The sequence below is a fragment of the Neomonachus schauinslandi genome, chromosome 5 (assembly GCF_002201575.2).
Source record: "Neomonachus schauinslandi chromosome 5, ASM220157v2, whole genome shotgun sequence".
Lineage (NCBI taxonomy): Eukaryota > Metazoa > Chordata > Mammalia > Carnivora > Phocidae > Neomonachus > Neomonachus schauinslandi.
The window spans coordinates 82,517,210-82,528,052 of NC_058407.1; the positions used below are offsets into that span (position 1 = coordinate 82,517,210).

Sequence of the window (10,843 nt, forward strand, 5' to 3'; positions counted from 1 at the left end):
GAAAAATAATAGAAGAAAGTCGATCATCTCTCAGCTTCCGGGAACCCACACTCATTAGTAAATATTAAGTCTGAAAATATCTTGCCTCATTTGAATAAAATCAAAGTAAAAAAGGTATATCTTTTGATAAAGGTATGTATAAACAATGGACTAATAAACTGTGAAAAGAAATCTCAAAAAATAGATTTACATTGAAAATTAGAAAAAAGTTTCAGAAAACTAATGGCACACTCAATAAAATTTAAGAAGATATGGCCACTCTAATGCTATTAAACTGTTAAGAGACAAAATCTAAAATAAAAAGTTAAGAGGATGGACTAAATGGATACAAACAGGAAACACTTCCAGGAAACAAATATGCAGTAACTGGAGGTAGTAAAAGATAGAAATGATACTACACTTGATCTTAGCCAAAAGGCTGAGAAGCGATAAAAGATAGAAATGATAAATAAGAAAATGTAATTAGTCCTTTGATGTCCAGACTTGCAAATTACCTTACATCTCAGAGCAAAAAGAAGAAGATGTTAAAAGCAAGTACTGAGAAAGTAAGAGACTTGGACAACAGAGAAAAACAAATCTAAGTGTAAGGAATGCACCTGAAGAAGAAGCAAGAACTTTTGGTCACAATCAAAGACATATCTAGAGAAAATATTCTGAACTAAAAAGCATTCATGTTAACAAACGTATAGGTTTCCCATATTTTACATTAAATAACTGGGAGAAAGGCATGTCATTTCCAGAACATTTCCAGAAGAAATATTTGAAATACAAGGATTATGAAAATCTCCTCAAGCATTATGAATATATTGCAATGGTATGTGGTTTTCCTTCACAATATTAATAAAGGGTAATATAGCTATATATGCAGAGAAACTTTTGTAGAACAAGATGATAAAAAATTTCTTTTTATATGTGAAGAAAATATATTGTCAGATATGTAAGAACATGGAAGATACACTGCCTTCTATATAATTTTTAATTGAAGACCTAAAAAACAGACATAAGGTAAAATAAAAAATGAAAAATTTAAGGCATGAGATAAGTAATGAAACAAGTTAAACAGATTAATTTTTAATAATTATTTTATACATGACTTTAAAATTAAATGTCACAATGTCAAAATTATTCAGAAAGCAATAAGTATAATATATAAATCTTAATAAATCACAACCTTATTCCAATATTGGTACACATACACAGAGAGAAGTGCATGACTCTAAGTTCAGATAAAGGCAAAATTATGTATCTTAAAGAGAAGCTCAAAGTTATTTCAGCTTATATTAAGCTGAATAGAGAATTACAGTTAATATTTTTGTTAAGAAATGTAAGAAAACCACTAACAGACATATAATTTATACCTCTTAAAATAACAGAGTTTTAAATAAATGCAGAAAAAAAATCTATTTACTAAGATAAAAATAAATTAATCAGCAAAAATTAAAAATATAGTGTATAAGATGACAAAGTAAGATAAATGTCAATAATAATGATGGATACAGATCAACCATATTTTTTATGAAAGAAAAAAGATTCTTAGATTGGTTTGATAAATAAGATGGCAATGCATCTCAATGCAATCTTTTTTAAATTTTATTTTATTATGTTATGTTAATCACCATACATTACATCATTAGTTTTTGATGTAGTGTTCCATGATTCATTGTTTGCGTATAACACCCAGTGCTCCATTCAATACGTGCCCTCTTTAATACCCATCACCAGGCTAACCCATCCCCCCACTCCCCTCCCCTCTAGAACCCTCAGTTTGTTTCTCAGAGTCCATCGTCTCTCATGGTTTGTCTCCCCCTCTGATTCCCCCCCTTCATTTTTCCCTTCCTACTATCTTCTTCTTCTTCTTTTTTAAACATATAATGTATTATTTGTTTCAGAGGTACAGGTCTGTGATTCAACAGTCTTACACAATTCACAGTGCTCACCATAGCACATACCCTCCCCACCTATCACCCAGCCACCCGATCCCTCCCACCCCCCAACACTCCAGCAACCCTCAGTTTGTTTCCTGAGATTAAGAATTCCTCATATCAGTAAGATCATATGATACATGTCTTTCTCTGATTGACTTAATTTCACTTAGCATAATACCCTCTAGTTCCATCCACGTCATTGCAAATGGCAAGATATTGATTTTTTTTTTGATGGCTACAAAATATTTCATTGTATATATATATACCACATCTTCTTTATCCATTCATCTGTTGATGGACATCTTGGCTCTTTCCAAAGTTTGGCTATTGTGGACATTGTTGCTATAAACATTGGGGTGCACATACCCCTTTGGATCACTACATTTGTATCTTTGGGGTAAATACCCAGTAGTTCAATGCAATGTTTTTAAGAGATTCACCTATTCCTAATGAAATAAAAAGATTAAAAGTTTAAAAATCAGCAAGACATCATACAAATATAAATATAAAATAAAAGGGGGTCATAAATAATAATTCAAAGAAAATACTGAAACAAAGATTATTTCATTAAAGTGCACAATGAAGACAAACTGCTAAATATATGATCAAGCTCAACAAGAAATATATAGGTATATGAAAAACAGTATAAAATTACCAGTCGTGAAAGAAAACTTTATTAGGAATTTCTGCCATATTCCTAGTAGAAAGCCTCAGTAATGTATGAAATAGCAAATTCTCAAAACTAATTTTTGTATTTAATAAAAGTATCAAATTAAATTCCCAATTTTCAAAACTTAAAATTGTTTCACCATTCCTCAATAAGCAGGAGAGTATATAAATATGTTTTAGGAAAGATAACTAATGAAGCAAGACTTATTTAACTAAATATTAAAATATACTAAAAATAATTATATTGAAAATAGAATAAAAATAAAATAGTACATATCAGTTAAAAGGAAGAGAAATTTTGTAAAAAAAATCTCATCAAAAGTCCATACTATCTACCAAATATATATAAAATAAGTCAGCAGATAATAAATGGATTATTTGACAAATGAATCTAAGATAATTGCTTAAGTATATTAAGTAAATCTGGATTAATTATAGTTAAATAACACAGGAGGTGAAATGGACTTCCAGGGAAGATGGCAGAGCAGGAAGATCCTAAGCTTACTTAATCTCCCAGATACATCTAGATAACACCCACATCAATGTAAATAACCCAGAAAATGACTTGAAGACTGGCAGAACAGACTCCACAGCTAAATGTAAAGAAGAGGCCATATCAAAGATGGTAGGAAGGGCGGAGATGTGGTCCTGAGCTTAACAGACCCTTGGTACTGTCCTTGGGAGGGAGGAAGTTCTTGGGGGTGGAAAGGGGAGAGAAAGAGACCCTCATGCCAAGCACCCCAGGCACAGGGAATACACACAGAGAAAACAAATCCCCATAACATTCAGCTTTGAAAACCAGAGGGCCCTAATTTCGTGAGTTCTTACCATCAGTGGGGCTTAACACCCGGAACTTTAAAAATCAGCAGGCTCAACTCTAGGAGAGCCAGGAGGGCAAGAGGAAACTGAGTGCCTGCCCTTAAAGGGACAGCACAACAAACAGCCCTGCAGAGAAACAGCATAGAAGCAGCAGTTTGAAAATCACCTGGGGTATATGGGAAAGAGACTTACTTACTAATCTCACAGCATATGCTGAAGTGAGAGGGATCATTAGAAGACTTCTCCAGGAACAAAGTAGCTGAAGATGCTATTTACATCCTCCAGCTCCCAGCCTAGACACACAGACACCTGCAGGAACCAGCACAGTGCCAACACTTTCCAACTAACTTGCTAACAGCATGCCATACCCCCATTCTCCTGTTAACACACCCCCTCCAGCCCTGTGACAGGAGTTTTCTAAAGTGGCTCCAAGTCCTCTCCTACAACAGACCTGTAAAAACCTTGCCAATACTACATGCCCCAACCCCACATTCTCCTGTGGACCTTCCCCCTCCTTTGTGGATGTCCATCCAAAGTGGTGCCCCAAATGTGGCAGTGCACAAACAGCCCCAACAGGGGCCAGGACCACTCCAAAGTCACTCCTGCCCTGGGGAGAAGGAAAGACAACCACACACACACCAGTCCAACTGTGGCCCCAGCAGTAGGTTGGATGCAGACTGCTGGTCTGACTGCAGACCTCACTTACCAATGAAAGCTTCTCATGGGCACAACACAGGGAAAGCACCCTGCAGTTCAATGCTACTGCATCTCTGGGAAACACCTGGTCTGACTCAACTCAAGCCCAAGGCAGCCCCACACTTGCTCACTAACAACACAGGGACCAAATGCTGCCCACAACAGGCAAAGAAAGCCATTGAAGATGACTGGACTGAAGGCAACAGTGGCTCAGCCACAATAGCAGGGGCACACAACACATACAAGAGATACCAATGAGGCCCCAGGTCCTGGTGAACAGGGGACACTACACTGCAAGGCACTACAGGACTTCTTTTTCATAAGGCCACTATGTTCAGGTGCAGGAGACATAGCTAACTTTGCTAACACACAGAAACAGGCACAGAGAAGCAGACTAAATGAGGAGAAGGAATATGTCCCAAGTCAAAGAGCAGGACAAAATCACAGCAAGAGACCTAAGCAAAACAGAGACAAATAATATGCCTGATAGAGAATTTAAAGAAACAATAAAGAGTTTTACAGACAAACAAAAATTAAAGGAATTCATCACTGCTAAACCAGACTTACAAGAAATGCTAAAGAGGATTCTTTGAGTGGAAAGGAAAGACCATAAGCAGGAGTAAGGAAAGTAAAAAGAGCAAAAACTGTAAAATTAAGTATATCTATAAAAAAATCAGTCAGAGATTCACAAAATAAAAGGATCTAAAGTATGACACGATGTACCTAAAACATAGGGTTCAAACTCACTGGACTTGAGAAAAAAAGTGGAGGACCTCAGTGAGACTCTCAATGAAAGATAGAAAGCATAAAAAAAAGTCAGAGATGAAGAACTCAATAACTGAAATTTAAAATACCCTAGATGGAATAAATAGTAGACTAGAGGAAGCAGAAGAACGGATCAGTGATGTGGAGGACAGAATAATGGAAAGCATCAAGATGAACAGGAGAAAGAGAAAAATTATTTAAAAATGGAAATAAACATAGGGAACTCAGCAGCACCATCAAGGATCATAACATTTGCATTATAGGGATCTCAGAAGGAGAAGGGGGGGGCAGAAAATTTATTTGATGAAATAATAGCTTAAAATTTCCTGAATCTGGAGAGGGGAACTGAAATCCATATCTAGGAGGCACACAGAGCACCCCAAAAAATCAACCCAAGGAGGTAAACACCAAGACACATAATAATTAAAATGACAAAAAATATTGATAAAGAGAGAATTTTAAAAGAACCAAGAGAAAAGAAAACAGTTACATACAAGGGAAGCCCCATAAGGCTCTCAGACGATTTTTCAGCAGAAACTTTGCAGGCCAGAAGAGAGTAGCGTGATATATTCAAGGTGCTGAAATGAAAAAAACCTATAGCCAAGGATACTCTATCCAGCAAGGCTATCATTCAGAATGAAGGGAGAGATAAAGGGTTTTACAGGCAAACAAAAATTAAAGGAATTCATCACTGCTAAACCAGACTTACAAGAAATGCTAAAGGGGATTCTTTGAGTGGAAAGGAAAGACCATAAGTAGGAGTAAGGAAAGTAAGAAGAGCAAAAACTGTAAAATTAAGTATATCTATAAAAAATCAGAGATTCACAAAATAAAAGGATGTAAAGTATGACACTATATACCTAAAACATAGGGTTCAAACTCAAGTGACCATCAACTTAATATAGACTGCTATATGCATCTTATATATAAACATAATGGTAACCAAAAATCAAAACCAGTAATAGCTGTGCAAAAAAATAAAGAAAGGAATCCAAGTATAACACTAAAGAAAGACAGCAAGCCATAAGACAAAAGAGCAAGAGAAGAAAGGAACAGAGAAGAACCACAAAAACAACCATAAAATAAGTAACAAATGGCAATAAGTACATATTTATTAATAATTATTTGAATGTAAATAGACTAAATGCTCCAATAAAAGTAATAGAGTGATGGAATGGTTACAAAAGCAAAAATCATATATGCTGCCTATGAGAGGCTCAGCCCTAAAGACACATGAAGATTGAAAGGGAAGGAATGCGGGATGCCTTGGTGGCTCAGTCAGTCAAGCATCTGCCCTTGGCTCAGGGCATGATCCCAGGGTCCTGGGATGGAGCCCCACATCGGGGCTCCTTGCTCAGCGGGGAGCCTGCTTCTCCCTCTGCCTGCTGCTTCCCCTGCCTGTGCTCTCTGTCTCTTTGACAAATAAATAAATAAATAAAATCTTTAAAAAATAATAATTATAAAAATAATAATTTAAAAAATGAAAGTAAAGGAATGGAAAAGCATTTATCATACAAATGGAAATGAAAAGAAAGCGGGGGTAGCAATACTTATATCTGACAAAATATACTTTAAAACAAAGACTGTAACTAGAGACAAAGGACACTGTATAATCATAAAGGGAACAATCCAACAAGAAGATAAAACAATTGTAAATATTTCTGCACCAAACATGGCAGCACCCAAATAAATAAAGCAGCTAATAACAAACATAAAGGAATTAATCAATAGTAATACAGTAATGGTAGAGCACTGTACCACCCCACTTACATCAATGGATAGATTATCTACACAGAAAATCAGTAAAAAAATGGTGGCCTTGAATGACACATTAAACCAGATGGATCTAACAGATATATTCAGAACATACCATCCTAAACAGGAGAATACACATTATTTTCAAGTACACATGAAACATTCTCCAGAATAGAGCACATATTAGGCCACAAAATAAGTCTCAACAAATTAAAAAGATTGAAATCATATCATGCATCTTTTCTGACCACAACACTATGAAACTAAAAATCAACCACAAGAAAAAATCTGGAAAGAACACAAATATATGGAAGTTAAATAACAGGCTACTAAACAATGAATGGGTCAACCAAGAAATCAAAGAGCAATTCAAAAAAATACATGGAGACAAAAAAAATTAAAACACAACTGTCAAAAAACTTTGAGATGTAGCAAAAGCTTTTCTAAGAGGGAAGTTTATGGCAATACATGCCTACGAAGTAAACAATCTAACCTTACACCTAAAGGAGCTAGAAAAAGAAGAAAAAAAAAAAAAACAGAAGAAGGAAAGAATAAATAAAGATTAGAGCAGAAATAAACAAAATAGAAACTTAAAAAAAAACAATAGAACATATCAATGAAACCAGGAGCTGGTTCTTTAAGATCAACAAAATTGATAAATCTTTGGTCTGACTCATAAAAAGAGAGAGAGAGAGATAGGACTCATATAAACAAAATCAGAAAAGAAAGAGAAGTAACAACTAACACCACAAAAATACAAAGGATTATCAGAGAAATTATGAGAATTATTGCCAACAAATTGACAACCTAGAAGAAATACATAAATTCCTAGAAACATACAACCTCCAAAAACTGAATCAGGAAGAAATAGAAAATTGGAACAGATTGATTTTCAGCAATGAAATTGAATCAGTAATAAAACAAAACAAAACAAAACAAAACAACACTCCCAACAAACAGAAGTCCAGGAACAGACAGTTTCACAGGTGAATTCTACCAAACATTTATTTTTTTTAATTTAAATTTTAGGTAGTGAAGATACAGTGCAATATTGGCTTCTGGAGTAGAATTCAGTGATTCATCACTTACATTCAACACCCAGTGCTCATCACCCACAAGTGCCCTCTTTAATATCCATTATCTATTTAGCCCATCCCCCAACCACCTCTCTCCATCAACCCTCAGTTTGCTCTCTATTGGTAAGAGTCTCTTATGGTCTGTTTCCTTTTCTCCTTTTTTTTCTTTACCCCCATCCCATATGTTCATCTTCCCATATGTTCATCTTAAATTCCACATATGAATGAGATCATATGGTATTTGTCTGTCTTATTTCACTTAACATAATACACTCTAGCTCCATCCACATCATTGCAAATGGCAAGATTTCATTTTTTTATGACTGAGTAATATTTCATTGCATATATATATTACATCTTCTTTATCTATTCATTAGTCGATGGACATTTGGGCTCTCTCCATAGTTTGGTTATTGCTGGTAATGCTGCTATAAACGTTGGGGTGCATGTGCCCCTTTGAATCTATTTTTTTGTATCCTTTGGGTAAATGCCTACTAGTGCAATTACTGGATCAGAGGGTAATTCTATTTTTAACTTTTTGAGGAACATCCATACTGTTCTCAAAGTGCCTGCACCGGTTTGCATTCTTACCAACAGTGCAAAAGGGTTCCCTTTTCCTGCATCTTTGCCAAAACTTGTTATTTCCTGTGTTATTAACTTTAGCCATTCTGAAAACCTATTCTTCTCAAACTATCCCAAATAATAGAAGAGGAAAGAAAGTTTCCAAATTCATTCTATGAAGTCAGCATTACCCTGATACCAAAACCAGATAAAGACATTACAAAAAAGTAAAACTATAGCCAAAATCTCTGATGAACTTAGATGCAAAAATCCTCAATAAAATATTAGCAAACCAAACCCAACAATACATTAAAAAACTCATTCACCAGAATCAAGTGGGATTTATTCCTGGGATGCAAGTATGTTTTAATATTCACAAATAAATCAATGTGATACATCACATCACAAGAGATAGAATAAAAACCACATGATCATTTCAATAGATGAAGAAAGAGCATTTGACAAAGTATAACATCCATTTGTGATAAAAACCCTCAACAAAGTAGGTTTAAAGGAAACATACCTCAACATAATAAGGGCCATATATGAAAAACCCACAGTAAACATCATACTTAATTGTGAAAAATTGAGAGACTTTCCCCTAAAATCAGGAATAAGACAAGATATCCATTCCCACCATTTTTATTCAACATAGTACTGGAAGTCCTTTACACAGCAATCAGACAAGAAAAAGAAATAAAAGGCATCCAACTTGGTAAGGAAGAAGTAAAATTTTCCCTATTTGCCGATGACATAATACTATATATAGAAAATCCTAAAGACTCCACCAAAAAAACTACTAGAACTGATTAGTGAATTCAGTAGGGTCACAGGATACAAAATCAATATATGGAAATCCATTGCATTTATATACACTAATAATGAAGCAAGAGAAAGAGAAATTAAGAAAACAATCCCATTTACAATTACACCAGAAATTATAAAATACTTAAGAAGAAATTTAACTAAAGAAGTGAAAGACCTGTACTCTGAAAACTATAAAACATCAGTGAAAGAAATTGAAGACAACACAAACAAATGGAATGATAGTCCATGCTCATGGATTAGGAGAACAAATATTGTTAAAATGTCCGTTGTATCCAAAGCAATCTATAGATTAATGCAATCTCTATCAAAATACCAACAGCATTTTTCACAGAACTAGGTAGAACAAATAATCTTAAAATTTGTATAGAAGGAATCACAAAAGACCCTGAAGAGCCAAAGCAATCTTGAAAAAGAAGAGCAAAACTGGAAGTATCAAAATCCCAGATTTCAATATATACTACAAAGCTGTATTAATCAAAACAGTGTGGTACTGGCAGAAAAATAGACACATTGGACAGTCTCTTCAACAAACGATGGTGGGAAAACTAGACAGCTACATGCAAAAGAATGCAACTGGACCACTCTCTTACACCATACACACACACACAAAAAAAACTTAAAAAGGATTAAAGACCTAAACATGAGACTTGAAACCGTAAACATTCTAGAAATGAACAAGAGCAGAATTTCTCTGACATTGGCTGTAGCAACATTTTTCTAGCTATGTCTCCTCTGGCAAGGAAAACAAAAGCAAAAATAAACTATTGGGACTACATAAAAATAAAAAGCTTTGTACAACAAAGGAAATAATCAACAAAATTAAAAGATAATGTAACTGAATAGGAGAAGATACTTACAAATGATATTTTGGATAAAGGGTGGGTATCCAAAATATATAAAGAACTTCTACAGCTTAACACAAAATAAAACCCCATAATAATCCAATTAAAAATGGGCAGAAGTTGTGGTGCCTGGGTGGCTAAGTGGTTAAGCATCTGCCTCTGGCTCAGGTCATGATCTCAGGGTCCTGGGATTGAGCTCCGCATTGGGCTCCCTGCTCCGCGGGAAGCCTGCTTCTCCCTCTCTCACTCCCCCTGCTTGTGTTCCCTCTCTTGCTGTGTCTCTCTCTCTGTCAAATAAATAAATAAAATCTTTAAAAAAAAAAATGGGCAGAAGACATGAACAGACATTTCTCCAAAGAAGGCACACAGATGGCCAACAAACATGAAAAGATGCTCAACATCACACATCATCAGGGAAATGCAAATAAAAAAACCACAATGGGATATCACCTCACACTTGTCTCAGTGGCTAAAATCAAAAACATAAGAAACAACAGGTGTTGGTGAGAATGTGGAGAAGAAGGAACTCTGGTGCACTGTTGGTGGGAATACAAACTGGTGCAACCATTATGAAAAACAGTATGGAAGTTCCTCAAAAAGTTAAAAATAGAGGGCACCTGGGTGGCTCAGTCCGTAAGCAACTGCCTTCGGCTCAGGTCATGATCCTGGAGTCCCGGGATTGAGTCCCGCATCAGGCTCCCTGCTCAGCCGGGAGTCTGCTTCTCCCTCTGACCCTCCTCCCTCTCGTGCTCTCTGTCTCTCATTCTCTCTCGCAAATAAATAAATAAATAAAATCTTAAAAAAAAAAAGTTAAAAATAGAATTACCATATGATCTAGTAATTCCACTATTGGGTATTAGCCCAAAAATTATGAAAACACTAATTTAAAAAGATATATATGCTTCCC

The 10,843-nt window shown here is 35.2% G+C and overlaps 1 pseudogene; it reads right to left on the reverse strand.

Annotated features, from left to right (window-relative positions):
• Positions 1 to 307: 307 nt before the first annotated feature.
• LOC123325065 lies at positions 308 to 430 on the reverse strand (annotated as a pseudogene).
• Positions 431 to 10,843: the final 10,413 nt, after the last annotated feature.